The 24,821-nt window shown below is 38.6% G+C and overlaps 1 protein-coding gene across 1 annotated transcript in view; it reads right to left on the bottom strand.

Moving 5' to 3' along the window:
- Positions 1-24,821, bottom strand: part of LOC123352900 (transmembrane protein 211-like) — a 145,141-nt gene that overhangs the window by 3,948 nt on the left and 116,372 nt on the right. The window lies entirely within an intron of this gene.

Below are 24,821 nucleotides of genomic sequence, written 5' to 3'. Positions count from 1 at the left end.
ACCTCTGTAGTTGTAGGGAGGAATCTTACTGAGAACATCAGGAATGATATATAATGATATATAATTACATGGTGAATGTGTGCAAAGATGTAGATATTTTCAAATATCTCAGGGGTATTCAGTGGTGCAAGTAAGCCTGGATGGTCAGTATGCCAAACCATTAAGACATTTATTGCCAGTACACTGTACCGGAAAGACACATTTTTCAAGAATGAATTGTAGAGCCCTATGCGGATACAAATTTATCCCTGCGGATATCCACAGATAGAAATCAGTATCCGCTGAACCCCGGGAACTGTAGTGGGGAAAAGGAGCAGAATGTGGGACTGCCACTCACAGGAGTCAGCACCCCGTGCCGACAGCTCCTCTGGTGCAACTGTGCTGCCCCCAACCCCGACTTCAGCCCTGTCCTACAGATCCCAGACAGGAGACGCAGCTACATGGAAGGGCTGGGGGTAGGGCTGGGGGCAGTACAGCCACGTCGGAGGACCTGCCAGTGCCGGGCGCTGGCTCCTGAGGACTGGTGGCCCCACGTCCTGTTCCTTTCACCCCTGCTTACTCTAAGAAAGATTTATTCAAATACCTCTCATATTAGTTTATTTTGCTTCCCAATAATTCTTTAGAAATTTTGTAGGCTATTTGATGTCAAGAGGTCCGATTCACCCATACTCAAGGGTATTTTGCTTTGAACAGTTTTAGCAAGACAGTTTACTTCTAGTGTAGCTGGGGCCATTGAATCCATTCCATTCAATAGACAACACACTATAAATCACAATGGAAAAAGAAAGGTAGAAATAGAACTAATAGCAACCTTTCCAATTTCTGTTTCTTTCTGTGATAACTCAAATGAAGGTGTAAAGAGAATCTGTTTACCAATAAACGGAGTTCTTTGAGCATTAATCAAGGTAGCCACCTTGTTGATATCTCTAATATGAATCCAGAAAGCAGTGCTGATTCTGGCACTGACTCTTATGGTTTGCCTTGCCAAGGGAGAGTTTTTGGGCCCTGCACAGAACCCAGACCCTTTGCCTTAGGCAGTTCTGAATTATTAGATTTCAGGGACTCCCAAAGAAGAATGACCTGAAGCCAGAGCTGCAAGTCTTTCCTGGCTCAGGGTGTGAAAGTGCCACACCAAGCTCCAGTTAGGCCCCACCCCTAAGCAGACACGGTTTTGAGTGTGTGCATCAGACTCCAGGCAGATGGAGAGAGACTATGCACTCTTCTTGAATCTAGGCCTCTGAGAGCCCAGATCCACCATACGAGCTTTTCCCAAGCTGAAGCCATACTGCAAAGAAATTAGACTGCATCACGTGCAGCAAAGTCTTAATAACTACTACAAGCATATTAAATTGCTAAAATATAAATTTAAGACAAACTAAATTCCATTTACACACACACATACACTCCACACACACATCTAGCTACAGGCACTGAGCTTCCACAATGGAAGAGAAGGAACTGAGGCAATTGGGACCATAAGCCAATTGAATATCCTCAGCCCTGAAAGTTGAGTGTCATGAGATTACACTCATACAACACACAATGAGTACTGTTTTCAAACTTTTCCAAAGTGCTGCAGTGCCCTGAAGACAACACATCCTACAAATTATAATTTGCAGAAACCACCTTGAAGAAACATCATTACCAGAATGGGCAGTTTTCATACAGTTAGCATATTTAAAAGCTATTATAAGTGCTAAGGTATTAAATTAGAGAAATATATTAATTTATGTTAACCTGTAATCCACATGTATTGTGATAGCTACCTATTAATACCGTTGTGTACTGCAACCAGGGGCGGCTCCAGGCCCCAGCATGCCAAGCGCGTGCTTGGGGCGGCATGCCGCGGGGGGTGCTCTGCCGGTCGCCAGGAGGGCGGCAGGCGGCTCCGGTGGACCTCCCGCGGGCGTGTCTGTGGAGGGTCCGCTGGTCCCGCAGCTTCGGTGGAACATCCACAGGCACGCCGTGCTTGGGGCGGTGAAATGGCTAGAGCTGCCCCTGACTGCAACTAACAAACAAATCAGAATTGTCCAGTTTATGATAACTGGATATGCAAAATATTCATAATCAAAGGTGAAGTATTTCATATTTCATGAAGAAACTTGAAATGGGCCTATTTTGCTGAAAAACTCAATACAAATGACAAAATTTTCATTCAAAAATAGGGCTTCTTTCCCAAGAAAAGTAAGCCCATTTCTGAGTGAAAATGGAATAGTTCTGAGCAAAAGGTAGCTCAAAAGTTTAAATTTCAGTTTGTGCATATTGTCAATATAAAAATAGCCACTGCCTCAAATTTTGCAGAAATCAGAAACAAAATAGTAAACACTGTCATGCTAAATTATGCAGACTTTTTTTTTTAAACCATTTTAGTACTGCTTTGAACACTACTGGATACATTAATATTTCCTATTTTTCTGTCACATTGTTAGCTTTTAGAAAACAAACAAATGCTACACTTTAAATATCTGTCCATATATATTTCCTTATCTACAGAGTCAATCAGAAGTATTTGAAGACTTTACAATACAGTGATATAAATATTTCAGTCTACCATTCAGTGATGTCGTTTTGTAGTCTCAATTAATGGCAGAAGCTTTTTGCAGGGGAAAAAAAATCACTGGAATCAGTCTGTTCTAACATCAAATAGGCTAATAAGTTGCCCATGGCTCTGTATTCTCAGGCTTGTCATAGAATGACCTCATTATACTCAGTTATATGAACCACACTGTGTCCTCCTTCTTACAAAGGCTTAAAATACTGAATGGCCTGTTATTATCTGCAGAAGCCAAGCTTTCAGACACGGTGCTAATGACTACTTAATAGCACTGTCTGTCAGCAGTGCAGTTAGCTGGGAGAATACACAAAGAAACAGTGGGGATCCAGTTAGCTTCTTCATAGAACATTTATCCCTCTGCATGGTTTTAAAACAACAAACATCAATTTAAAATGTGTCAGAATTCAGCAGTATGTTATTATTATCTCAAGTGTATCCCCCTCCCTCAAGTGTATCACATACAGGACCATCAGGAAATATGTTTTAGGTCCTATTCCATAATGTGCAGCACATAGAATTTCTAAGAGTTTCAATATGAAAAGAAACTATTTGATTTTACTTAACACGGTTTTGACTGATCATTTGGTTTTTATTACTATTTGAATTGATCTCTCCTCAGATATAGAGTTCTCATTAAAAACATTAATTATTTTGTTGTAATATCCTTTTGACACATGATCTTTGTTACCTTTAAGAATTCCTCACTTGGGTTCTTACCAGTAACTCATAGTCAATGCTGACTGCAAAATTGTTTATAGCTGTGTCTGTGTACGCCAGTTCAACAGGAGAAGGTCACATTTTTTTTCTGCTTTCTAACCTTCCACTTTCCCAAACAATTACTGTTTCTCCCCTTTGTCCCCTCCTTAGTTTACTAGTATCATATGCCCCAACCATACTGATAGTCTCCACTCTGCAATCTTCTTTCAAAGGATTTATAACGTGGCCATAAAAATTGGTTCTTGGCTAACATTTGCCATACAAGAAACCAGAAAGGGCTTCTTTCTTAATTTAAAGCAAATTTCTGGGTTCAGAGGTTTCAAATTGAAGCATTAACATCATCTCAGTATATTTCTTTTTGTAATAAGCATATATAATACCAGAGAGGCAGGCACTTCTACTTATGGAATTCAGTACATTTTGTACAAAAAGTTTGAAATTACTGTTGCTGTATTTTTCTCTCTTAGGAAAAATAGCACCATTTTCTGTCATTTCAAGGTATATTCTAAATAAAGCTAATAAAGTACAGTGTACTGGTTCTTCCATTGCATTAAGATCCTTAGTTAAGAAGTTATGGAAATCCTGTTGACTAAGTTTGTTTCAGAAGATACCATATAGAATGTGACTTCCTAGATTATAATCATCCAGAATAACTGAAATGAAATATGTAATACTTGAAATAATAATAAATTATTTTTTCTTTTAAAAATTAATTATATAATTTCACATTTTTTATTTCACTTTAAACAGGTGTAAAACCGCTGACTGAGCTGCAATGCTCTATACAATATCTAGAGGGCACTCATCTACAATTCTCCTAAGGCACTATGGCCAGCAAAGCCATGGGTAGCCAGTCATACTTTCCAATTCTTTCTACAAGGCTGTTCAAGTCTCCTAAGTGTAGGATGAGATAGGTGAAGTGCTGGCACTAGGCATAAGCAGAATAAGCAATTGCTTAGGGCCCTGAGCAGCTCAAAGGGGCCCCCTATTTGCTTTTTTAGTATATGTTGGGGGTGGGGCAAAAATATTCCTGCTTTAGGCCCTCAGAGGGTTAGCGCCGTCTTTGGATATATGAACAGCCTTATCCATCATGACAAGGGGAGAGAGAAACCTTAGTTAAGCTTAGATTTGTGAATAGTGCAATACAACAACTATACATGAAAGTAACCATAGTTAATAAAAGTATTTCATGTCAGGGTTTAGCTTCTTGCTTTCCCCCCATTTTCCTTTAAACTGAACTTGTTAGTTTAAAAGGCACCAATGAGGAAATCCATCTTTTCCAGAGACTTTATCAAATTGTGCAAAAATAAGACCAAGGACCTACTCCTATTAAAGTTAAAAGGAGTCTTGATGTAAACTGGAGCAGAATCAAATCGTAAGTTCTCACTACTTTCTCTGAATAGTCAAGAGACCTCCCAAAATTTTATGCCAGTTCTAGAATCAAACTTCATGGATTGGGCCTATCTCTATTTAAATCCCACCTTTTTCACCCATGAAGCTTGTTGTGCTATCTCTCTGCCAATGATATATTCACATCTTCTTGCATATGAATTGCTCTTCAGTACATTGGAGTTAAATGAGTTGAACTGTAAGCCACTTGGAATCATTTTCTGTGTGTCTCTGTGTGTATGTTTTACAAAGTCCATTAATGTGCACTCCTTAAACAATAAAAATAGTAAAAGCCTGAGACAACCCATACTTAAACCCTTTGAATATTTTATAATAAAATAGTTATAAAGATGCTTTAATTAAGGTTAAACTCTGAAAAGAATTAGAGAGGGGAAACCACTGTTATCAAGATCTACAAGCACAGGTGGAGGATTTTATTTCATATCAGATGCCTGTTGTCAGTTTGGATAGTGACTATCTAATCTCTAAATTCTGGAAGATGGAAGCAGAGATCAACAGTCTCCCTGGGGAATTTATGAACTGATAAACATAATGGTACCCTGACTATATACACATTCCTTTTGATGGTTCCAATAATTTAGCACAGCACATAGTCAACATACAAAAACACATTTCTCGGGAATACAAAGGTGTCCTATAAAATGCAGGGCTTTATTTATTCTCTGCTATGGTTTGGATGTTTCAGTTTAAGAATACGTATCTACAAAATTAAACAAAGATTTACCAAAGAGGCGGAGCAGAGCTACATGTGCTCTGTTCTGCATGAGAGTTTAAAAATAAACAAAAAACACTTGAAAAAATAATGTCCCATTTTGGTTTTTAACTTTTGAAGCTAGATTCACCCCAATAGGACATGAAAGAAGCTGCACCCAAGGGGGAATTGAACTCCCTAGTAATTCAGTAGTGGGAAGGACAATGTTAAAATCAACTCAGGACACTACTGGAGCCTCTCTGGTCAAAGCTGTGTTGGGAGAGGCCCCCCTATTTTTAGGAGGTAGCCCTGAGTAAAGACCCCTCAAAAACGGAGAATTGTGAACAGCTTCTGTCACTCCAAGTGTATTTACTTTGGAGCTCCAAAAGCAAAGCAGTCAATCTGGCCCAGGGTTTTTGTGAAAGGCAACAACAAGAAGTACTATGGTAAAAGACTGACCCTGAATAATCACATTCAGTTCCATTCCATTTCACATATGAATATGCAAATAAAACAAAATAAATGTAACTCAACTTCAGTACTTTGCAAACAGCACTTTATGGTGTTATCAGTCTTTTATTGATTTCAAATTAAAATGATTTACTTGTTACAAATAAAACACAGAAAGCTAAGAATAAAATAGTCTGAATTCATAAATCATTTTCCTGAAAGTGCCCACTGTAAAGAGATTAGTTTGTCCTAGAATTTTAATTTGGGTACTATAGGAGCATATTATACTCTTGATGCTTGTGACTAAGTTGGATTAGTTGGAAGATTGTAGAGAGACTCCTACAATCATCAAAATTGGTGCTGGAAGGGATACTTACAGTAGGCCTGGAAATCCATTCTCCTACTGTTTATTACAGATTATCACCTTCACTATTCCCCAAGTGTTTTAGCTAATCTCTTTTTGGAACATTTTCATTTACAGTGTCTAATCTAACTAAGCAGGCTGTTGTATTTTTAATTGCTCTCATCATTAAGTTTTCCCTCATATCTAATCTATTTTTGCTCTTCTTAAGGTCATTAACTCTCATAATAATACACTCTTAGTCAACTTCAAATAACTTATTTGCTCTCAGATTTCTACAAAGCTCCAGTCACTCTAACTTCCCTTAAACTTTTCCCTTAAACTTTTTATTTATTTTTATTTATGTAGGTGTAAATAATGGACTCCTATACAAGGCACTAGGCACCCTAACATGTAATTAGCAGTACAACAAAACTCCCAGCAGTATTAAAATAATCATTCAAACAGGAATTTAGCCAGCCAGCCAACTACCCCTCCTCCCCAAATCTTGTTTCTACCCCTTTACCTCCTCATTGTTCTGGGAAGCATATCTTTTGCAGTCTCCAAAAACCCTATCAAGCAGATATCTTTTGTAACATACTTGGAAGATCACGAAATTCAGGGTATTTCTTACAGGAATGGGGGAAAACAAATTCCAGAGTCCCAGTCTCAGAGCCCTCAGAGAGAATGCCCTGTCAGCATCCCCCTACCTTATTAACAAGGGGAATCCAGATGAGGCACCTCTGTTGACCATACATTCTTCCAGCCCTCTGCATTATCTTTGTTTTCCTTTTTTATTTGATACCTCTTCTCAATACAACAGGTCTTTTTAAACTTTTCCTGAGGAATCTCATGAAGGATCACATCTAATGCTTTGCTACCATGTAAATAACTGACACTTACTGAATTCCCTCTCCTCTCCCTTTTTGTGACTGTAGCAAAGACATTAAAGACAAGAAACAGACATGGTTGAGTTGTGACAGCCAGAATTAAGTAGTAGAAGTCTTAGTACAGGGCCTGGCTTTCTCTTGTGCATGGCTGAAAAGTTCACATGTAAGATGTAAGAGTGAAAATTCAGGTGATTAGCAAACCAATGGATTTGACCAGGGTAGGTTTCCTTTGTAGTTACACTTTTCTTTGTCTGATTTAAAAAAAAAAGGCTAATATGCAAAATAAAAAACTCCTGTCTTGTACCCTCACAAGCAAATGGATATTTCTAAACCATCTGCTATAACATCTTTATTATATATTTGCCATTAAAAGCATGCAAAATGTAGATCCTTGAAAATGAATTGTCTTGCAGAACTAAATAGCAAGCTTTAATAAAATGACAGAGTATACAGGATATATATATATATATACACATCCACACACACAAAGAAGGGGCCAGTTTTTAAATGGATATCTTCTGTGTATGTATGTATATATAATACACATACACAGAAGATATCCATTTAAAAAGCGATCCATTCTTTGGAATCCTTTCTCACAGAATACATATACAAAAATCTAATTTTAATGTAAACTCTAAATCTTTTTCAAACAGTTAAAAAAATTACTATTTTATGAGAAACTGGTTGTCTTTTCTAAAATCAATCAATCAATCAAACAGCGCATATTCTCTCTTACACAGTTACAAATTTCCACTAGTTAAGGTTTACTATTTCTTCTGCCACCATGCTGACAAAGATAATTTATACCAATAACTATAGATGGTGCTACGGGGCCAAGGGTGAGGGGAGGTCGCCAGGAATCTGAAAGCCAGTGCAGAGGTGTTGCCTCTCTTTGTACATGACACTGGCTGTCCACTGATCCCCTGGGATCCTACAGGTTTTATAAGTGGGCCTCATAGCTTGTTCTATGGGGGAACCCCTTCCCTCCATTTCCAGAGGAATTAAACTCCACAAAGAGAACCTTATGGAAATGTTCTCTCCCACCATCTCCTCCTACAGCAGCATGGCCCAATGAATAGGACATTGCATTGTGTGTCAGTAGATAGGTTCTATTCCTGGTTCTTCCATTGACCTACTGTGTGACTTTTGAGAAGTCACATATCTCTGTGATTCAGTTTTCCTTGTGTAAAATGGGGACAATGATACTCAATCTCCAATGCTTTGAGATCTACAGATGAAAAGTGCTAAGTAAGAACTAAATAGAATTGTTATGATTAGGAGAAGAAATACCATTGGCACCTGAGTGTAATAACAGAAACAAGATTGAATTTCTGTGCCCTGTACTGCTATAAGCAAATTGTTGACTTCCTCTGGCTCCTACAGAAAGGAATAAGTACCTTTTTGTGTATACGTTTTTTGATATAAACAGCCTGAAAATTACCAGACAACATTTCAAACAAAAATGAACAAAACCAGAAAGTGAAATTCTAAAAATGAAACAAACAAAACCAAAAAAAATTCCATGATATCATGGAAAATAAACTTTTGAGGGCTGTGAAAATCAAGGATCAATATTGGAGGCAGTTGTTCTGCACAGAGCTACAAGCAGGTGCAGGTCAGGTACCCATAATACAAGCTCTTGTAAGCCACCCCACCAATTATTTAATCAAAGGGAGGTTGACTAAGGAGCAGGGAATGGAGAAATAATGCCTACATATCAAAATGTAGCTATCTTTTGTTGCTGAATAAAGAGCTGGAACTAGTAAAAATGATATAGCCACTTTTATCATTTTACAATTTAGCTATTCTCTTTTTTTTTAAAGAATTATTTCATAGGCTTAATTTCAGTTAGCCTGTAGTAATTCTGAGAATTTGTACCAGTCTTGGGTTGTTGCCAAATAAACTGAAGATTATGCCATTTCTTTTCCAGCTCAACTAGATAGTGTTACTCACAAGGTAGAATTTAGCAGCTATAATACAAATGTGATTACAAAGAAAGCTATATAGCTTGTCAACACTCTTTGTTAGCACATTTCCTTTGTTAGCTTTTTAATATAATGTCTCCAAATCTCTGTTAAAATAACTGTTGAGCGTCTGACAAAAGCTTAGTTACCACAGCAGACATAGTGATTGATGCTATATACTTTTTATCTCAATGGGAATTTTGCCCCAATAAGGAGTGCAGGATATAACCCAAAATATGTAATGTTTCCCTGTTTGCAGTGTATTGCAATGGAGAAACTAACATCCTAATCCAGCAAATCACTTGAGCATGTGTTTAACTTTAACTTAAGCACCTGAGTAGTCATAGAATTTCTCATGTGCTTAAGTACTTTGCTGGATTGGAGCTTCAATGCATGAACAGAGTGATAGAAATATCCCTTAATGCTGGTTTAACACAGATGTTTGTGCTTCATTATAACAGGGTTAAAAGGAAGAAGGAGAGAAAAAGATGTAACATGAATCTGTATTTATGGTACATTTGTCTGATAGGCTTGAATGACTCAAAATCTGATAAAAATGTCTCAATGCTGCACTGAACATGAAAGAAGTCTAGAGTGACAGTAGAACGGTATAAGAACTAGTCAAGCAGCAGTCCTCAGATGGTTAGAGAAGAAGAGGTATATTCAGTTGTGAAAATAGGCAATTGCAACCGGGTTCCCCCCACCCATTTCACTTAGCTCCCATAAGTGAAAGCTGCATCAGGTAATACAAGGTTTCTCAGTAACAGTTGCATGCTATTGAATTACGAGTCAGAGCAGTCATAACATTGAAACAGTGGAGTCTTGATTGGCTCACGTGTACCTATAAATTTTATAATATGTATTTTGATCTTAAGAAACATTGCACTCTATTACTGCTTAGGGTCTTTTTTTTAAAGTTGGAGTGTTGATCTGATAAATCATTAATCATTCTATAAGTAAATATTTATTGATATTATTAAAAAATATATAGGTGTTCAATGGGCTATTAAATATAACAGCTCTAAAGAAAGTGTGGGCTATCCACTGATTGCCAATGCCCAAATCTACCCCTCCTGCAGAATTGCCCCTGGGAAGGTACAGAATTTTCCTTGGATCTTTTCACTTGGAGTGAAGAATTTTGTGCCCTCACTCTCCCCTGAATTGTGCCCTCAATCACACATTTCCCCCCCCCCCCCTGGAATGACCAGTGGTTTTGCCTGAGAATCTACAGCCCTTTGCCCTGTCTCTGGTAACTCCTAAGCCCTGGAGGCCCTCTTGAAGGATAGTTTCCCCAATAAAAGACAGGTTGCAGAGGATCAATGCAACTTCCTGCATTGGGAAGCACTGGATTCTCCATGACGTGAAGTATTTAAATCAAGACTGGGTATCATTCTAAAAGACACACTGTAGCTCAAACAGAAGTTATGGGCTTGATGCGGACATTATTGGGTGAAGTTCTTCAGCCTGTGCTATGCAGGAGGTTAGACTAGACAGTCATATTGGTCCCTTCTGGCCACAACACCTATGAATCTATGAACTCTCTGAAGGCCTTGGCCCATCCTCTTCCCAGACCCATTTTAGGACTTGGTAGGTTCAAGTAGGGGACAGTCCCTGTGAGACAAGGGACAAACCCAGCCCCTCCTCACATACACAGGAAGTGGATGTCCGTGGAAAAGGAACCATCTACAACCATACTCCTGGCCAGACAATCTGCCCATATTTAGAAGCAGATCATTTTAATGTATAGATCAATCCAAGAAACACAAAGGTGCACATCGCTATTTTACCGAATACATAACAGAAAATATTGAAGATGTTCATTCTCCTCCTTTATCCTTTAATATTTTGGCTGTCTTAAATTTGAATAGGAAAGTCTTGGTCCAATGTTAAATTTAGTTCTGTAAAACCAAGCCATATGGAATTAAATAAACATCTGCTGGTACCAGGGACTTCTAGAGCTAAAAGCATGAGCTGGGAGCTGTAACAAACTTGTTCTATGGACTGGGCACAGAGGGGAACATGTAACACACACAGACTAATGAGTTGCTTTTGGTTTCTTCTCATTCTCTTTCTCCTTCTTTCTTTTACATTTCTATTACTTATACACAACCAAAACAATTTAAAACAAATTTGGTAAAAGAAAAAAGCAGGCTGAGATTTTGTATTAAGTTACACCGCCGGATTAGTTTAATTAATTTATTGTAATTTATAACACAGTACACAAATACAATTATTTACCCTTTAATAACATGTGTTATAAACCACTCAAAACCGATACTTTATAATGGAAATGCTGACAACAAATTAACTACCGAATAGAAAATACTGTCATTACATTTCTAGAATCCCTGCATTTGTCAAACTAAACGTTCCAACAAAGATTTTACTTGAAAGTTAAATATTAAGCAAATGTTTATTATTTACTGAAACCTTTTCAGACCCTGAGAGCCAGATTCTGCCTTACTCATGTTGAGTTGTATAGGGCTTGCTAACATGAGAAAGTTGCACCAGTATTTTTAAGGTGTGAATTGAAGCTGATATAAATTAAATTTGTACAAAAGGTTGTGCAAATCTTATTCCAGTATTTCATCTTACTTTGGTTTAGCTGAAGTGGATCAGGAACAGGTTTAACTAAATCAAAATAAGCCACTCATATAATGAAATAGGAGCTTTTTGCACCAATTTAACTATACCTGTTTAAAAGCTGATTAAAGTTGTACTAATGCATCTTTCTCATATAGACAAGCCCTTACTCTGCACATAGTCCCACAGATTTCAATGGAACTTTTTGTGGAGTAAAATATTACTTAATATGAGTAAGGATGGCAGAAGCTGGTCCACAGTTCAAATGGAAGTAGATAGAGTATTAATATAACTGTATTGGAAACCAAATAATCTCAAACAGGTAACATGAAACTAACTGGGTTGAGCAGCTGCTCTGTTAGCTAAAACTTTAGGAAAGGCTACAAAAGCCAGTGCATTCCCAGTAACCTCTGAGGTTACATTTCACTACATAAAAACAAACAATGAAACTACACTATTTTTGCAAACTGAGTATTTAACAATGCAGAAGATTTATAAGTATAATCTGGTTATCTATAGATCTAATCATATAGTTATTGAGTTGCATGTCATACGCTCAAAAAGGGTGAAATTATCTAGCATTGTGTGGTCTACTTTGAGTGAGTGCATTTTATCACCAACAAGGTTACAAGGCAGACAGCCTATTTAGCAGACTATAAAGGGATATACAAAAGCAAATTTGTCTCAGAATTGCAAACTGAATCGCCATCTGAATCTTTGGAAGATTCAGAGAGTTACAGAAGTCTAGTAAATTAGAGGCACTTCAATTTGTTTTAACCTTTACAACTTTCTTTTTTGTGTGTGTATTATTTCTTCAAATTATTATGCATGTTCTATTTGACCTTTTAGAACATATTATATAAACAATATACAGTATATTGCCTTCCAAACAGTAAATTGATCATGAATACATTCCATTATAATAATGGGACATTTTTGTTTGTGCTTCCTTTAAGTAGTATATAATACTGTATGTACATACTGTGTGTGGGTGTTTGTGTTCTCAGATCTGTTGTTTTGTCATTTTGATTAAAATTAGAATGGAACTTCTAATAGAAATACACATTCTATTTTTAATAGTTTAGTTACATATAAATAAGGTACATTTTCACACCAGTGCATATTGGTTAGCTACTCAGTTCCCATTTATACAATTGAAAATAAAGATTCTAAATTCTTATGCATCTCTCTTCAAATTTATCCCAATATCCATCATGTTTTTCCAACTCAGAATGTGAGAGAGAGTCAATGCCTGAAAATTAAATTTATATTTCTTCTTCTTGATCTTTTGGCTAAGAACAAATGTGGTTTCAGTTTACTATCTGATACATATCCTATCAGAAAACTATATCATCATGATGTTGAATGGGATTTAATGTTATAATCCAATAGATTTTTTCCATTGTTTACTAATATGAGCCCAATTTTTCTCCATTTTCCCTTTGCTCTATTGACACTGCACAATATACTCTGTGGAAAAAGTTATTACAGGAATACCTTGATTGAATTTTTTGGGATACTTACTTATTGTCACATTGTGCCACGTCAGTTTTCTAAACTCATTACACTATAGAACCAAAATATTCTAACCATTTGAGTATTGATCAGCTGTAAGTTAACTAATTGCCACTAAGAAAAGCTTCTGTTTGGGACAACTTGATAAAAAAACCCTGTAAAAGAAAACTCATGTAGAGATCTGACTTTAGATCACAACAGCCTCAGTTATCAATATGATATTGGGTAATACTTGCTTTTTCACTCCAAAACAATTCCATCTTAGTGTATGTAACTATAATTAGAGGCAAATATACTGGTATAAAATTACTATTAGGAGGTTTGAAGTGGGCTTTATCATTTGTAGGTGGGATTTTCCAAGTGAGTTTAAATTATTTAGGAGCACAAGTCCCAATGACTTTCAATGGGACTTGAATTCCTGAACCAGTTAGGTGATTTTGAAAATTCCACCTTCTTTGTTGATTTTCAAGAACACTGGGTATGACAAACTCTGACTTTATTTCCTTTAGATTCCAAGCTCCAATCCAAATGGCAATAGATAAAATCATACTGAACTCACAGTAGTATGTTCTTCTTGATGTATATATTCCAGCACTTTCAACAAAGGAGACGGCCCTCTGGGTAAGAATAAAAAAAAGAAGTACCGCTTATGCCGTTGGATCTGAGTGAAGCAGGAAACTATTTAAATTGTAGTTCAGTATTACTCCAAAGGAGCCAACTAAGATAGTATATGCAAATTCTGCTCAATTTACAGTATTTCACACCTTGCCCAAAAATTCTGATATCTGGATCTTACTCTAGTTGTCAAATTGAAGTTCCTAAGTAGCTATTTGGGACAGAACTTGGGGTTCAAAGGTCATAGAACATGGGAGTAAGCTAGGGTGACCAAATGTCCTGATTTTATAGGGACAGTCCCGATATTTGGGGCTTTGTCTTATATAGGCTCCTATTACCCTCCACCCTCTGTCCTGATTTTTCACACTTGCTATCTGGTCACCCTAGAGTAAGGTTTCCTATGCTTTGATGTGACACATTTCCTCCCTAACAAGGTCTGTTTAAATCAAGATATTTAATTAAACAGAGCAGATATCCATGAAAATAGATTTATAAATAAGCTGGTAGTCACAAACTACCACCCTTACATCAGAGGTAACCTTATTGTAAAAGAATAGTACTGTGGATTTATTTTGACTTTGCACATTCCATATTTGTTGTCTCTCTTATATCCCTGAAACACACATTATCTGGCAGGGAGTCAATAGTATAAGGGAAGCTTAGTACCCAAGAATGATGTCAATGTCTCACTTTGTTACAGGAGTGTTTCACATCCCAACAATCGCCATGCCTCAGGGATACTGTATTCATTATGTCTTTCTGAGGCATGTATTTTACATAAATGGCCTAAGGTGATTAGACTCCCTGACAGAATACATTTTACTTGGAATGATATCAGAAAAAAATATATGCCTAAAACAAAAAGATATCATACAACCTGCTCCTAACTGACTTAAGTCTAAAAACGACTAGGTTCATTTTCCCCAGAGCACAGGAATTACTAGGAAGAAACAAATTGCATGTTTTCATATCTGCTAATAAAAACTCTTTGACAGGGTCAGAGTCAGAGGTTTCTATTTATCAAATGTCCTAGTCCTGTAAATGTCATCATTCAGGAGAAGTACACATACTGCCACTTGATCATAAAGAACAGTTCTGTAACAGTCCTCATTTCACGCTTCTGATTCTGACACATCATAAATCAGCAACTCTGCAAGTAATGTTGGAAATAATTGTCTGTTCCTTCTTTTTATGGCCCAGGTGGTACAAAGTCTAACCCAGATGGTGGACTACATGCTACCAAAGTCAGTTACAGATATAGGGATTATGTTCCTCTAAAACTCTAACAATATTATCTGACTATATGGAAGACTTCTAACACTGCTATTCTGCAAATTAAGAAAACCTGTCTCCCTTTTTTTTGTAAGTTCATTTAGTGCTCAGCACTGTGCAGGCTTCTGGCAATGCACCTGAATCCTGGTTGGTAACACTCTAGTCCTGGAGCTTTCACAGCTCTGTCAATGCATTTGAATACTGCTCTGCACGATAGCTTGCTAGTCCAGGCCAGGGGCCCACCATATCTCAGTCAATGCATTTGATTCCTACTCCACTCCTTGCTATTCCAGACATAAGTCTTTTGTTGATCAGGGGTTGCTAATCAACTGAATTATGTTGATTTATGTGGTTATTTTCTTAAGTGCACAAATCAGGATGAAATCACAAAACACACTTTTGACCTAAACCAAGAATTTGAACTCATGTCTCCCAAAAAATTGTTACCCCTCATTCTCCGTGTTCCTCATCTTAATTTTATATAATGGTTTTTAGACCAAGAATGTATCTTATTTAAACATATGGTCAGATTCTATAGGAATAGGGTCAGATCAGTAACTAGATAGATAGACAGACAGTTCACTGTTCATAATTGTCCTTGCCATTGTTGCAATTTGCCATATTATTTGTGTTTTAAAAGATATTATTCTTCCCATCCTCCTGGTCTAGCTGCTGGGCTTCTGCAATAAAATCATGTTTTTTTCAGTCATTTGTGTCACAACTCACCAAGTTATAAACACAGGATTATGACTTCAATGCATAGTAAAAGAGAATAAAAAGATGGGTTCTGACATGAGTTCCTCTCGTCAATCATTCTAAAAGGGTCATTCCTTTCCTCTTCATTAATACATTTGAAGGATTTAATGAGTAACTTCACCAGGTTAATATATCCCTCCAATACTTTCATTACACTATGATACAGTCCTTCAGGTGGTGTAGCTTACAAATGATCATTTATATTTCTTGATGGACTAACTTAGCAAATATATTTTTACTGTGAAATACAGAACCCATAATTAAACTTTAAGGATAAGGGCATAACTTTGTGTGTGTTTATATATATAGATCTGCAGTACAGACAAATTTGAAAACAGTCTCTTCCATGAAGCTAACTCCATGCAAATATTAAACAAAAAGGCTGCACAGAGAAGGTTACACTTCACCTCATTTTTAAGTGGACTTAGTGCTGATGAAGATTGTAGATTAACTGCTTTGGAGACTAAAGTTCTCTATTAACAGGACAGATTCAGGCACTGGGAGCAATGGTGTAATTTGCCTCTACACTACCTCTCCAACATGCCTCAACCCTGACCAAAAGAAGCTACATGTAGAGGGATATTTAGTTTCTGTCATGCATTCAGTCTTTAGCAGCTCTGTTGAAATAGCTAACCAGGCTGTCAATTAGTTCCAATTGTGATAGGTTTTAGTGATATGGCCATATGTCCACTAGACATTAAACTGGAAGCTCCAGTACATTTTGCATACAGTAAGGTCACCAAACAGCTATCAAACAGTAATGACAGCCCACTTTGTTGGAGCTGATCTGTTTCCCATAATTTCCCCAGCACACAGAAGGGTGCAGACAAAATCACTGGTTGCAGCGTTTGACCCCAGACTATTCACAACATACATAATTAACAGCTTTGCTTATTTATAATCTATTTTCCTCAAGTACTGGCAAATGAGTTTTCAAAGAGATTTATATATATGGAAAGTTTATAGCAGTAATAGCAAGCCATTCTTGAGCTACTGGAAGAAAAGGAAACAGGCAAAAGTAAAAAAATTAAAGCAGAATACTATTTTTACTGATTTGTAACTCAAAAATAGTTTGTTGATTTCAATTCTCCTTTGCCTTCAGAGGACAACTGCTAACTTTCAAGTCCAAGTTATGTGTGGTACGACTGGAGGGCTAATATAAGTCTTTACAATGAAAGGTGTTTGCAACATTACCTATGGGTAGGCAATTACCTCTCCAGAATACTGGCAATATTTCACCCACCACTTAAATGGTATATGCAGCTCTGGGATGAAATACTGCAGTTATTTAATAGTACACAGTAATATCACTCAACAGTTTAGAAGAGGATGTGAAGAAAAAAAGGTCTCCTGACGAAATTACAGGGGTAATTTTAGGTAGGGAGAATGTTAATTCCCAAGATGGAATTTAACCAGAAAATCAGATTTAACAATTTTGCCCTAAGACTTGTAAAGACCAAGGTAATTTGGACATTGGTTTTATGTTTCATCTAAAGAACAGCACTTTCCAGCAGGATCTGGGGCCTTGTGCATTGTGGTGGGGCATTGGTTCAGTATTGACTATAGGAAAATGTGTCACCTGCTGAAACGCAAATACCATTTCTTGCAGATAGACAGATATCTTCACATTGCTCTCAGAGGGGCACCTAACATTCTTTACTTGTTTTGTTCTCAGACATACAACACTCCATCAGTTTTAAAATCCAGCTTCAGAGAAGCTATTCCATTTCCGGAGATTAGGCTTTCCTACTAATTTTGACATGATGCAGTAACTCTATAACCAAGAACGTTATATTTTGCAAATGATTCTGGAATCAAATTAAATGAGTTGTCAGGACATTTATTTTTCATGGCACAATAGCAAATGACATCATCAACAGAATAACCTTAAGGGCAAGGATGTTTTTGGCATCTTAACCTTCAAATGGCCAGCATTATACTGTTTCCTATTACCAGAATAGTAATATTTATTGCAGGTAGACTACAAGAGTGGAGCCTTACCATTTATTTATTTTCACTTGATAGCCACCTCTGGCAAGAACAAATTTTCAATTAATCACCATCTTATCTCTGCAAGAACCAGTTGCTCTCAAGGACATCTGTATTATTTCCTTTGTTTTATTAATACAGGGAATAGTGCTGCTATGGATCTTCTGACACTAAAATTTATTTGTTTTCTATAGACTTTCTTTCTTGAAGGTGAACTGAAATGCTTATTTAAAATATAAATGGATTTTTAAAAAAACACTTTAAGACTCCACATCATGGAGAAAATGTGTGCAGGCTTAAATTTCCAGTAAATACATTTTTAAATATAGCATTTGAAAATCTGTCCCACTTTTTTTCTGCTGATTCCTGAGTTCTGAGTTTCTCCTGGGGGAGTTGATGACATTGCTAACATGTGAAGCAGTGCAAGAAGTGCAGAGCCCTATAAGATTGAGAGGTCAGGCAGACCGATTTCTAAGCTCAGCTCTTAGATAGTAAAAAAAATAATAAAATCAGTTCCCTTAAAATTGTATTCATCTATCATTTTGTCATTTTGGAGTCTATACATTATGTTGAGATCCAAGCAGATTTGTTTTATTTCTTTATTTTTAAAGCCTTGCATTATAATTAATTTTAAAACAAAGAAATAAAATTAGCCTATTATGAGACAATATGAAAGGGCCAGACTCTACTTTATCTGATAAAAATGTAAGGAGCAGGAAACTGCAGGAATTTGTGGCATTTCCTTCTTATCAGTGTGTAGATTTGCCGCCTGTGTATTGGCAGGTGTTTCAGCTCCCTACACAGGGGCAGCTCTAGCAATTTCGCCACCCCAAGCATGGTGGCACTTCGTGGGGGGCGCTCTGGCGGTCGCCGGTCCCGCGGCTCCGGTGGACCTCCTGCAGACGTGCCTGCGGAGGGTCCGCTGGTCCTGCAGCTCCGGTGGAGCATCCACAGGCATGCCTGCGGGAGGTCCACCGGAGCCGCTTGGCATGCGGGGGCCTGGAGCCGGTCCTGTCCCTACACCACCAGATGGCCTGAGATATTACATAGATCTCAGGACACCTATGAAGGCCCAGGGCTTCCACACAACTTCCCAAGCTTTTCTGCCCCACCGCAGCATGGCTAATGCAGCACCTTTCCTATTAGCCGACCCACAACATGCCCTCTATGAAGGACATGCAGTCACAGAACCTACCTTATTGCTGCTGTTCCCTGGGTTTTCCCCTCCCACCAAGTTTCAGTGCAGTTATTCCAAAACAGAGTTAGGGGGTATATCGAAGCAGAAAAGTAGACATGAGTTTGTAGTGTGGTAGGGCCGCATATCTAGAGGCATTCCACCACAGAACAGGGGGCTAATAGTCATGGTCTATACAGTTTTGACACAACTGTACCAGGAACATTGTGTTTAGTTCTGGGACCCTCATTGCCAGAAAGCTATTGAAAATGTGAAGGCGTTTAGAGAAAAGTAATAAAAGTTGCTAGGAGGCTGCATGTTTTGAATTACAAAGAAAGACTAGACCAGTTTAATGTATATATAACTAGTCTAAACAATGACTAAAGGAGATTTGGGAAAATGACATGGGATGTTAGCGCCTTATAATATTTATTACATATACCTAATGCTTTCCTTTTGTTTTCTATAACATATATAAATCTTAGCAATAGTGGGAGAGGTAAGCCCATGTCATTTATTTTGAAATGATTGATTACTATTTCCCATTTCCTTTCAAATTGGCCCAGATTGCCCTATTCTTGCACCCTGCACTAACAGAGCTCATGACTACTGCCAAGTTCACACATTTTGACTCTGAAAGGGACGTGGTCAGAGGGCAACACATGCTTTCTTGTCTGATTCACAGTAGGGTATAGCTCTTGGCTTAGGACACTGGTTTCACAGTCATCCATGTTAGCAACCATTGAATGAGGAAAAGCAAAAAGGTGCTTTCAGGAATGAAGCAGTTGGATTCTCCATGGTGCCCTCTGGCCTCCACTGGATCAGAAGGCAGAACTCAAAGAGAACTAATGGTCAGATAAGTGGCTTCAAGGGGGAGAGACTTTTTACTATTGACTGAGAGAGCAAATAACATGTCTCATTTTGAAGCAATAGACCTAGATAGCCACAGAATTAGACCATTAAGTTACCAGAATGAGGAACTATCCTATCAGTTATTGCTGACCATTTAATTACATGAAAAGTATCCTGTAATAGCAAGATACTTAGTTATATGGGAAATGCCATATAATTACTGGGTAAATACATGGTTACTTCTGCCTCTTACTTTTGGTTCTATTAAGTGTAATTAACTAGTAATCTGCTGGCACATGTAATTACTCCATGAAGTTACTATGTAATTGAAGAGCTATTATGGAATATTTGAGAACTATAGCCTAGATCATTACCTAATATTCTGCTCAAGTGTCCAAGTCCTTCTTTTTAACTCCCTTCTGGTTATGCTTCAGAACACAGCTTTAAAAGTACTAAGACTTGATGTTGCTTCATCTTTTGTAGGTGTGCTGAATGTGGGCAAGAAAAGGGAACAGCAGGTCCCTTCTACAGTGCACCTGCTCAGGACGCTGGCAGAATGGTGATCCAATGCTCTACTAATTGCTAGATGGGGGGACTAACTAACATGCCCCCTGCAAATGTGCTGTTCCCCAGCTGTTACCTAAAAGCAAGTGCTGTGGGTAGAATACACTGCTCCTGTTTTGGACCAGCTGTAATGAAGCAACACCAAATCTGTTGCCCCAGAACCTGCCTTGTGTGTGCAGAATGGGTAAGTGAGCCTCTGTTTGGCTACTGCAACTCAGGTCCCCCCCATTACCCAGCACAATATCATCAATAAAAGCCAGAACCTAACTTCTTCAACTCAAAGGAACAACTGAAAGATTTCCTTAGTCTCTTGACACAATACTGAAAGATGCCCCAGTAAATAGCGTTTTGATATTTTGTTGTTGATGAGCAAGGCATGCAATAGAATCATAGAATATCAGGGTTGGAAGGGACCTCAGGGGTCATCTAGTCCAACCCCCTGCTCAAAGCAGGACTAATCCCCAATTATTCCCCCCCCCCGGAATTGAATTCACAACCCTGGGTTTAGTAGGCTAATGCTGAAACCATTGAGCTATCCCTCCCCCTAGTTTAATGCTCCTTCAGTGATGACAAAAATAAAAAAAACAGCATCTATATCCTTCGACATTTAGAATACATCTGAGTTAATAACAGATTTATTGGGCAGCACAGAAGAAATAACTTAATTACATCATTCATCACTTGAAGATATTGGATTACACTGTTAGTGGAAGAGATACAAAGAAATTCGTCAGATAAACATAGTACATTTTGCACAATTTACTTACCATTTGTCAATACACTGAAACCAGTTCAGTGTATTACGCTTATTAATGAAGGTAAAATGTTTGCAGAAAGAGCAATTCCCCAGTGAGAACTGATTAATCAAGCAATACTAATTTGTCATTACTGTGAACCAATGTGCCTCCTGGCAGCACTAATCAGGAACCTCAGCCTGCATGCAAAGCCCCATTGGAGTCAAGAGTTTCAAATTGTTTAGAGCATTCCCCTCTTTAAAATACATAATCAAATCTAGGTCTTGAATAAAAAGTCCCAACCTAGAAGACAGGACATATGGCACCTGCTTTTCTTTTGTATCTTATATGAAAAGTCCAAAAATGACATATTTCACATCTGCCACTTAAGGACGAGGTGAAAAACTAAAATGATTAATGTTAATGAATGCTTTCCTTGCTTTAATGCTTTTAATAGCATTTGTCTCTCAGGGCCCTATCTAAGGAGAGTTATGTCATTCGAAGAGTGGTACAATGTGACTGTCATATCAGTTAAATGAAATCAGTATTTTGATTTCACAATAATTGTAATTGTATTCAAGAGGCTATCCTGACAATTACAGGATGGTAAGTAACCAGGAAAATTGGTTGAAAACTATAGTAAAGAACAGAATTATCAGACACATAGATGAACACAATATGTTGGGGAAGAGTCAATGTGGCTTTTGTAAAGGGAAATCATGCTTTACAAATTTATTAGAATTCTTTGAGGGTATCAACAAACATGTGGACAAGAGCAATCCAATGGATACAGTGTACTAGGCCTTTCAGAAAGCTTTTGACGGTCCCTGTAGCAGGGCGGTCACCCCGCTCAGGTTAGAAAGGGGTTAAAAGCAGCCAAGGGAGGCTGGTTGGGTAGTCAGCCACAGGTGTGGTTGCACCCAATTAGGGCACAGCTGGCCCTGATAAAAGGGCTGGGGATCAGAGAGTACCAGGCTGCCTGGGAGAGCAAGCAGGGTACTGGAGACAGAGCAGGGCTGGGGAAGGTAGGCAGAGCTGAGGCGCTCTGGCCTGGTGAGTCCCCAGGCTGAGGTCTTGCTAAAGGCCAGGGGAGGTATTAGGGCTGCAGGGAGGCAGCTGGGGCTAGAAAGGCAGCAGGTCCAACCCTTGTCAGTGATGAGCAGCCATTTCAGACTGCAGTTTGCCCATGAGGCAAGGTGGGTATAGCAGGTTGGGGTTCCCCTAGGAGGGGAGACCCATAGTGTGGGGGCACTGCTGTGGGGTAGCACCCCAAGGTAAGGGGTATGGGTGTCTGAGAAGGACACAGGGCCAGAAGTGGTGGAGACAACAGGGCAGGTAACATACCTTGGGGGTGCTGCCCTTCACCTTACCTCAGTGGCTACTGCTGTTTGTCATCTAGCCCCTTCTCTTGGGGCAAACTGCAGTTGAAATGGCTGTTCTTATGTTCCAGATAGAATAAAATCAACTTGACAGCAAAATGAGTAACACAAGGGACATTATGCCAGTGGAACTGCCTTGGTCTGAGGAGAATGCAGCAAGAGGTTGAAGGCTTGTAGGGGAAGCGCCACATAATTCAAGAATTCCTACCTCATAATGCAGGGGTCCTTGTTGTTCTTCGTATTATGGTAGTGCCTAGAGGCCCTGACGCAGGTCAGGGCTCCAGTGTGCTAGGCTACTGTATAATAGTAAAAGACAGTCCTCATCACAAAATGTTTGATGTCTAACAAATCCCTGCTGCATATTTTGGTCTTCCACGTGACATGGAACACAAAGCTTTGTTGGCTGTCTAGACTAGTCAGCAAGGGGTATAAACTAGGGCAAAAAGGGTGATGGAATGAGCACTCTGTTAGCACAAAAGTGAGACATTGAGGACAAAATTAAGCAAGGAACCAAAGAACATGAAGAGAAGAAATTCTTGACTTGCCTATATGCCAATGCTAGGAGCCTGAGTAACAAAAGGAATCGTTATTGCTCATTTATGAGCATAAATTTGATCTAGTTAGCTTTACTGGAACCTGGTGAGACGATTTGCATGATTGGAATGTTAGTTATCCTCTATTTAGGAAGGATTGGGTAGGCAAAAGAGAAAGGGGAGTGGCACTCTATATTAAAAATGGCATTACCTATTTCCAAGTTGGAAGAAAATGATCTTGTGTGCTTATGAATCAAGTCCTAACAGATAAAGCACAAGATGGGGTATTAGTTGGTGTCTTTTACAGACCCTAAATGACACTTGAACAGGATGACTGCCTCCTTATGCACTCTTCTATAATGGGTAAGAAGAAAAGCTGTGTAATCATGAGGGACTTCAATTTGAGTGACATGTTCCTAACTCAAAAAGTGTTGCAGTCAATATGCAAGAATTCTTTATTAGACCTTGTCCTAACAAATAAAGAGGACTAATCTGCCATGAAGCCAGTTACCCTGAGATGAAGAAAAAAGCATGTCGTCCAAAAGCTTTAGCTCTGTCCAGGTGCCTATAATGTTCATACGAACAGGCACAGGTAATGATCAAGATAAGACAGAATGTCACAACTTAGACTGAGTGTGACTCACCCAAAAAAAAAAATGCAGCACCCTGCGAAGTGGGGCAGTAAGCTGTTAGACCTGGACTGTTAGAACTGCATGCAAACACTACATGTTTTAATGTGGCTAAATGTAAATGTACACAGCTAGGGGGGAAAAAAACGTAGGCTGTACTTACAGGACCGGGGGGACTATATCCTGGGAAGCAGGGACTCTTTAAAAAAAAAAAATTGCAGGTCATAGTGGATATGAGATCCCAGTGCAATGTGGTGGCCAAAAGAGCTAATGTGATCCTGGACTGCATAAATGGGGAATCTCAAGTAGGAGCAAAGAGGTTATTTTACCTCTGTATTTGGTACTGGTGTGACTGCTGCTGGAATATTGTGTCCAGTTCTGGTGCCCGCAATTTATGAAGGGTGTTGATAAACTGGAGAGGCTTCAGAGAAGAGCCATGAGAATGATTAAAGGATTGGAAAACATGCCTTATAGTCATAGACTCAAAGGGCATGTTTACACTGCAGTAAAAAACCTGCGGCTGGCCTGTGTCAGCTGATGCAGGCTCAGGCCGTGAGGCTATAAATTACAATGTAGACTTTCAGGTTAAGACTGGAGCGTGGGCTCTGGGACCCCATGCTGGAGAGAGTCCCAGAACCCGGGCTCCAACCTGAGCCCTACACTGCAATTTTATAGCCCTGCAGCCCAAGCCACATGAGCCTAAATCAGCTGATGTAAACCAGACACAAGTGTTCTATTGCAGTGTAGACATACCCAAAGAGCTGAATGTATTTAGCTTAACAAAGAGAAGTAGGGTGACCAGGTGTCCCGATTTCATAGGGACAGTCTCGATTTTTGGGGCTTTTTCTTATATAGGCTCCTATTACCCCCCACCCCGTCCCGATTTTTCACATTTGCTGTCTGGTCACCCTAAAGAGAAGGTTAAGGGGTGACTTAATTACAGTCTATAAGTATCTACATGGAGAGCAAATATTTAATAATAGGCTCTTCAATCTAGCAGAGAAAGGTGTACCATGACCCAGTGGCTAGATGCTGAAGCCAGACAAATTCAGATTGGAAATAAGGAGTAAAATTTTAAAAGTGAGGGTAATTAACTATTGTAACAATTTACCAAGGATCATGGTGGATTCTCCATCACTGACCATTTTAAAATCAAGATTGGATGTTTTTCTAAAAGCTCTGCTCTAGGAATCATTTCTGGGAAGTT

Source organism: Mauremys mutica, chromosome 19 (assembly GCF_020497125.1).
Source record: "Mauremys mutica isolate MM-2020 ecotype Southern chromosome 19, ASM2049712v1, whole genome shotgun sequence".
Lineage (NCBI taxonomy): Eukaryota > Metazoa > Chordata > Testudines > Geoemydidae > Mauremys > Mauremys mutica.
The sequence above is the reverse complement of the archived record's forward strand: the minus strand, read 5'-3'. Positions and strand labels throughout refer to the sequence as shown.